Below are 8,276 nucleotides of genomic sequence, written 5' to 3'. Positions count from 1 at the left end.
TGCTCCAATTTTTAAGATGTGGGTTCACACTAATGTCATGGTTTTTCGTGACCCATGCATTAGCATAGAACTTGCACCATTAAGATCCCAACTTCTTGAATGAGATTGGTTAGGACTTCCCAACCTCTTCTTCGGATCTCTCTTCGGATCTCCGGATACTCATTCTTCTTAAGTCTAAAAGGGACCTTGGGGATCACCTTTTTCTCTGCCACGACTTCATAGAAGTGGTCTTGGTGGGCTTTAGTGATGAATCTCTCCATCTCCCAAGATTCAAAGATGGTGGCTATGTCCTTTCCTTTCCTCTTTCTAGAGAGTTCTTCGACCTTTGGGGCCATAAGTGGTAATGGAAAGCAAAAAGCAACGCTTTTCCCACACCAAACTTAAAACTTTGCTCGTCCTTGAGCAAAAATAAACAAAAGAGAAGAATAGAGTAGTAGAAGAAGAAAATAGATGGAGATTGATGGGGAAAGCAATTTGGCCAAGTGAGGGCTTTATGGTGTATGAGTAGTGTATGGGATAAGTGGTATGAGAGAGGGTATTTATAGGGAGGGTGTGGGTAGGGTTCAAATAAATGAGGGTGATTAGTTGAGGGTTTATCGGGAAGAGTGTATGGGAAAGTGTGAGAAGAAGAGAGAAGATGGTGGCATAGGCGAAGATGCTGTGGGACCCACTAGTCTTGAGAGGCTAGAGCAATTGAATTCCCTACCCTCCATATGGGTGTTGAACACCCAGCTACTACACCATGGCTAGCGTTCAACGCCAGATTTTCTCCCAATTATGGCGTTGAACGCCCAAGAGGGACCTCCTTCTTGGTGTTTAACGCCAGGTCTTCTGCTTTCTTGGGCGTTGAACGCCCAGCCTCTGCCCTTGGCTGGCGCTAGCTGGCATTGAACGTCAGCTTGGTCTCTGCTCCAGGGTGTTCTATTCTCTATCTCTGAAGCTTTCTATCTTTGTTCTGACTACTGCATATGATCATGGTCCTAAAGAAACAACTTAAAGAAAGACAAAACTTAAGAAATTTAAAAGAAAATAGAAATAACTAGATAGGGTTGGATTGCCTCCCAACAAGCGCTTCTTTAACGTCACTAGCTTGATGGTTAGTTCTTTATGGAGATTGATATGGGCTCAGAATTTTTCCTCTTACAGTAAAATTTCTTCCTGTCTTCTCATGAATGAGCTCGACATGCTCTAGAGACATGAGACGACTCACTGTATGTGGTATGACTGGCTTTTTGGCGAAGACAACTCTCATACTAGGTGAGAGGCCTTCAGTGGGGCTTTCTTGTCCCTCCAGCCTTTAGGTACTTTCTTCTTAGTACCTTTGTTCGCATTGCTTGTTGATGGCTGCCCAACACCAAACTTAGAATTGATGTTTGGGGGCTTAGTACAGCTCTGCACTGAAAGGGATGGTTGGAACACTAAGTATTGCACAGTTATCTCTCTTGTTTCAGAGGGAGAGTTGGGGTGAGGCATCTTGAACAACATGTGATCCTCCTCTAGTTGCAAAATTAGTTCTCCCTTAGCTACATCAATGATAGCATTGGCAGTGGCTAAGAAAGGTCTTCCAATGATGATGGATTCATCCTCATCTTCCTCAGTATCTATGATTATGAAGTTTGCAAGGATGTAAATGTCTTCAACCTTTACCAAGACATCATCTACTAAGCCATATGCTTTCTTCATTGACTTATCTGCCATCTCCAGTGAGATATTTGCAGCTTGTACCTCAAAGGTTCCCAACTTCTCCATTACAGAGAGTGGCATGAGATTTATACTTGACCCTAGATCACACGGAGCCTTCTCAAAGGTCATGGTGCCTATGGTGCAAGGAATTAGGAAACGTCCGGGATCTAGAAGCTTTTGAGGTAGCTTCTACTGACCTAAAGCATTGAGTTCTTTTGTAAGCACTAGAGGTTCTTCCTCCAAAGGTTTTGTGCAAAACGGCTTGGCATTTAGCTTTATGAGAGCTCCTAGATACCGAGCAACTTGGCTTTCTCTAGTATCCTCATCTTCATCCGAGGATGAATATTCATCAGAACTCATGCATTGAAGGAGTGCATGCAAAGGAACCTCTATGGTCTCTACAAGAGCCTTGGCTTCCTTTAATTCTTGGATAAGGACTTCTTTAGAGGGTATTGAACACTCAATAGATGTGCCCGTATTGGCATTCAACGCCAACTCTTGTGGTTCTTTGGGCGTTGAACGCCCATCATGAATCCCTTCACTGGCGTTCAACGCCAGTTTCCTTGCCAAGTTGGGCGTAGAACGCTCAGCAGAGCTTTCCTTACTGGCGTTCAACGCCAGATTCCCTGCCAGTTTGGGCGTTGAACGCCCAGTGAGGTCTTCCTCACTGGCGTTCAATGTCATCTCAGTCTCTCCAGATTCGGCCTCAGCCTTTGTGGTGATTACCTTGCACTCTTCTCTTGGGTTTACTTCAGTGTTACTAGGAAGAGTGTCACCAGAAGTCTCAGGGATTCTCTTGCTCAGATAACCAACTTGTACCTCTAAAATTCTGATGGAGGACCTTGTTTCAGTTATAAAACTCTGAGTGGTCTTAGAGAGATTGGAGACTATAGTGACTAAATTAGAAAGACTCTGCTTAGGGGTCTCCATATGTTCCTAAGAAGATGAGAATGGTGGTCTGTTATTGAACCTGTTTTGGTTCCATCCACCTTGATTATTGTTGAAGCCTTGCTGAGGCTTCTATTGATCCTTCCATGAAAAGTTAGGATGATTCCTCCATGAGAGTTTGTAGGTGTTTCCATAAGGTTCTCCCCTGTAATTCACCTTTTACATGGTGGGTTGATCAGGATCATAAGCTTTTACTTCAGAGGAAGCTTCTTGAGTGTTGCCAGCTGCAGCTTGCATTCCAGTCAAATGCTGAGAGATCATAATGACTTGTTGGGTCAAGATCTTGTTTTGAGCCAATATGGCATTTAGAGTATCTACTTTAAGAACTCCTTTCTTCTGAGGCACCCCCATTGTTCACAGGATTTCTCTCAAAGGTGTACATGAATTGGTTGTTTGCAACCATCTCAATGAGTTCTTTTGCCTCTTCAGGCGTTTTCTTCAAGTGGAGTGATCCACCAGCAGAACTGTCCAATGATATTTTGGACATCTCAAACAGATCATCATAGAAGATTCCTAGGATAGACCATTCTGAGAGCATGTCAGGAGGACACATTTATAAACCGCTATTTTACGATTTATCTTGTGCTTAGTTCAGTAGATTTTACCCATTATTCTCACACTTATTCATTGAATTCGCCTGTTTTACATTTCCTTCTTGATTTTGTGCTATGATTGAAAACATGCTTCTTTGGCCCTAAATTTGCTAAATTTAATCCTCTCTTATTACCATTCGATGCCGTGATATGTGTGTTCAGTGTTTTCAGAGATTACAGGGAAGGAATGGTGTAGAGGATAGAAAGGAAGCATGCAAAGTGGAAGGAATACAAGAAATTGAAGGAATTGCTCAGTTGTCATGCCTGATCTCTTCGTACTTAATTGACCATAACTTGAGCTACACATATCCAAATGAGGCGGTTCTAGTTGCGTTGGAAAGCTAACATTTGGAGCTTCAAAATGATATACAATTTCTCATAGTTGCCTTGCTGTTAGGTGACTCGCACGCGCAAAGCACGCGTACGCATGGATCGTGCGAAAATCCAACGTATCAGAAATCGCTGGGGGCAATTTCTGGGCTGTTTTGGCCCAGTTTCAAGCTCGAAAATACTGATTAGAGGCTACAGAATGGGGGAATCAGTGAGACACTTCTCATTATTCACTTTTCATAATTTTAGGTTTTAGATGTAGTTTTCTAGAGAGAAAGGCTCTCTCCTCTCTCTAGGTTTTAGGATTCTTAGTTTTATTCCTTTCAATTTCAGATTTCTATCTTAGTTTAATTTAGTTTCTCTTCTACTTTTATTTGTCTTAGCATTCTAGTTTATTTATTTCCCTTGTTGATTAATTTATCTTCCCATTTAGTTTATGAATTCTCATGTTTGATTCGATTTTTTATTTAATGCAATTTGAGGTACTTCATATTTATGATTGCTCTCTTCAATTTATGTTATTGATGCTTTTCAATTAGTTGTTTGGATTTTATTATCTCTTATTGCTTTTCTATGATTTTATTTTATGCCCACCAAGTGTTTGACAAAATACTTGGAAGGATGTTAGAGTAGGATTTTATGTTCTTGTCTTGGAATGGTAACTTAGGAACTCTTGAGTTACTAATGTCCAAGTAATTGATGATTGAGAGCCATTAAATCTAGTTCTCACTAATTGAATTGGTGGAGAGCTAGGACTTATGGATTTGGATTGATATAGCTCATTTAACTTTCTTTTACTACTAGTTAGAGGATGACTTAATGGGATTGATCCTTACCAATTCTCATGTCGTGGTTAGTGATAAGGATAGAGATCCTTGACCACCAAACCTTGCCAAAACCCCTTTATCATTTAATTTTCATTACCATTTACATTTCTTGTTTCTTATTTCAAAAATCCCAAAATATACCTTTGCATAACCAATTATAAGAACACTTCCCTGCAATTCCTTGAGAGACGACCCGAGATTTAAATACTTCAGTTATTAGTTTTATTAGGGGTTTGTTACTTGTGACAAACAAATTTTTGTATGAAAGAATTTTAGTTGGTTTAAAAACTATACTTGCAACGAGAGTTTATTGTAAAATTCTAGATCACACAAAAGTCCGATCATCAAAATGGCGCCATTGCCAAGGAATTGCAAACGTGTGCCTTATTATTGGTTATTGTAAATATTTGCTTTTTACTTATTTGTTAGTTTTTTGTTAGTTTTAGGACTTTGTTGCTTATTTTTATTAGTTTTTGTTTTTATTTTCTATTATGAATTCTCACTCCTTTGGCTCCGAGAGTGGTTACAATTATGTTGTAGGGGAGGGAAGCTACAATGAGAATATGCATCAAGGATGAGACAATCAAAGATGGGAGGAGCCATAGGGATTTGATCAACCCTCTTGGCAACAACCTCCACCAACATACTATGACCAAGAGCCATTCCAAGAGGCATACCAAGATAATGGCTATGGTGAGCACCCTTTTGATTATCAACAACCACCGCTATATGCCTATGAACCCCCTCCTCAACATAATTTTGAACCCCCATACTCACAAGTCCCTTACCACCAAACACCACCATATGACCCTAATCCTTACCCACCATATCAAGAGCCTTATGAGCCATACGAACCATACTTAGAGTCACCCCCATTCCAACACAATTACTCCCAAAAACCACCACCTCAATATACACCACCTCCATATCCCTATCAAGTTGAACCATCTCCATACCCTTATCAAGAGGAACCACCTTCCTATTATGAGCTGTTTCTCCCAACAAATGAACCCTCCTATCCACCCCAACCTCCATTGGATAACAACACTCTTAGTGTTATTCACCAAAGACAAAAGATCATAGAGAACACACTTAACTCTACCTTAAACAGTTTGACCTCTGCTTTACAAGCTTTTGCCTCACAGATTGGATCATTGAATACCCCCAACAATCAACCCTCAAGCTCTAGTGTACTTCCTTTTCAACCACATAATGATCTCTCCATCTCATCACCACCCTCCATGGAAGAGCACCCACACCCATCAATCTAAGAGCAACATGATCCCAATTATGCTAGTGACATGGAACAAGAGAGAAGGGATCGTCTTAGGGACGTAATGGATCGGTTTCACGAATTCATACTTCAAAAGAAGTTAGAGGAGGCCCAAAAGGTGGAGGTAGTAGAGACCCTTGAAGGCGAAGGAGTGGTTAAAGAATTAGTGAAGAAAGACATAAAGGAGGAGTGTGATTTTGTATTAGAGCAAGTGGAGAAAGCCAAACTTATCACAGAAGAGGAAGTGGTTGAAGACTTGGGAGATGTGAAACCTCCATGGGAAAGTCCAGTCATAGAGCCTCCTTCCAAGGTGTTTGATATTGATGTTGAGGAGAGTGTACAACCTCCAAGGCATATCATGTTTGAAGACTTTGTAGAGGTTGATCAAGAGATGGAGATTAAAGAAGAATAAGCATAGCTTCCCATGCCCTTGGTAGGCAATGAAAAAGAGGTTGAATTGGAAGAAAGCTACCAAGAGGAAGCGATTGAAGTTAAAGAGGCTTGCAAAGAGGTGGAAGAATTCAAAGAAGAGCACAAGGGAGTGGAGCTTGCAAGACCATTGGAAACACCTCTCCCAAAGCCATTACCATCCAATACAACATTCAAGTGGGTAAATCCATATCCTTAACCTTTACTTTCTCACTTGAATATGGTTTGCTTGAGACGGATGGTCAACATAGAGCTCTTTGTGGCTTTAAGCATAAGAGGGAGATAGTTAGTGGTAGGAGTTGTCAGGCAAGGTTCGATAAGGTTGCATGCTCCAAATTGAAGTGCAAGGGTTGGTGTAGAGCTCAATTGAATGGGTCTAGGAAGTTGTTTTGACGCTTCAGTGAGAATTCAAATTGCTTGCCACCCGGTTGGAACAATGATGATTAACAAGAAGACGGGTGCAAAAGCAAGATTTGGGACCCCGAAATTCAGTCTAGCAATCAACACTCTTGGGGCCTTGTCACTTGCTTTAACTTGCTTGAAGGCTATTTGCGCCTAGTTTGGGATCCCGGAGGCCATTGGAATTACAAACTTTGGTGAAGATTCCTGGATGAGTTCAAGCATAACCCACCATGACAAGGAGCTCACCAGATGTCCAACTTAAGGACAATAACTAAAAGTGCTAGGTGGGAGACAACTCACCATGGTATGATCATTCCTTTTCATTCTTAGTTTTATTTTGTTTTATTTTTATCAGTGTTAATTCATACATTCTGCATCATCACCTGCATTTTGCATAAAAAAAAGAGAGCACATCCACGCGCAAGCGTCTATGATGCGTACGCGTCATGTGTATGTACGAAAAAAATACAAAAAAGGCAGAAAGTTGCACTGGAATGGCATTGGAATCGTGCGTCTAGCACAACCAGTGGTCACGCGTACGCGTGACCGACGCTTACGCATCGCATGATCCATTGCCATCCCGCGCGTAAGCGCCAATGGCGCGTCCGTGTGCATATGTAAATTGGCGTAATTGAGTGTTTTGAACAGAAAGCTACGTGGGAGTAATGATGGGACCGTGCATTTTGCACGATCATGGTCGCGCGTACGCGTACTACACGCTTACGCGTCCTTCACCTCTATGCCTACCCACGCGTACAAGTTGGCGACGCCTGCGCGTCGACAATGCCGTCTAACTTACACCCAGCGCGCCGCCTGATTCTGTTTGCTTTTAATTTTCTTTTCTTTTCAAATCCTAATTCTTTCATTTTCTTATTCTTTCTTCTTTCTTTCTTAATTTATTCTCCTTTGACTTCTTATCCCTATTTTCTTTCATTTTTTTCCTCATTACATTTACATACTTTCATTCATTGCATTTTAATTTTGTGCATGTTTATATTTTCTTTTCGAAGTTTGTTATTTTTCCACTGGTGTTACATGTTCTTATTCAACTGTTGCATCTTTTCTTGAATTATTTTGGTGCTCATGACTTGTTTTAAATTGTTGGGTGTTATTAATTATAAGTCAATGCTAATTTTTATGATACTTGTAGTCCATTTGCATTGATATACACTTATATTATCTTTTATTATCCACATTCTCTCCCCCATTATTGCAATTTTTGCACTATTCATATGCCATTTGCTTCTACTGATTTCTCACTTGCATGTTGTAGCTACCATGTAGTTGAGATCCTCATTATTTGGCATCTGATGAGCGGATAATTTATACGCTTTTTGGCATTATTTTTAGTATGTTTTTAGTATGTTTTAGTTAGTTTTTATTATATTTTTATTAGTTTTTAGTTAAAATTCACTTTTCTGGACTTTACTATGAGTTTGTGTGTTTTTCTATAATTTCAGATATTTTCTGGCTGAAATTGAGGGACTTGAGCAAAAATCTGATTCAGAGGCTGAAAAGGACTACAGATGCTGTTGGATTCTGACCTCCCTGCACTCGAAGTGGATTTTCTTGAGCTACAGAAGCCCAATTGGCGCGCTCTCAATTACGTTGGAAAGTAGACATCCTGGGCTTTCCAGCAATATATAATAGTTTATACTTTTCCCGAGATTTGATGGCCTAAACCGGCATTCCAAATTAGCTCAAGACTGCCCAGCGTTAAACGCCGGAACTGGCACAAGAATGGGAGTTAAACGCCCAAACTAGCACAAAAGCTGGCGTTTAACTCCAAGA

The sequence above is a fragment of the Arachis duranensis genome, chromosome 7 (assembly GCF_000817695.3).
Source record: "Arachis duranensis cultivar V14167 chromosome 7, aradu.V14167.gnm2.J7QH, whole genome shotgun sequence".
Classification (NCBI taxonomy): Eukaryota; Viridiplantae; Streptophyta; class Magnoliopsida; order Fabales; family Fabaceae; genus Arachis; species Arachis duranensis.
Note: the sequence above shows the minus strand (reverse complement) of the source record.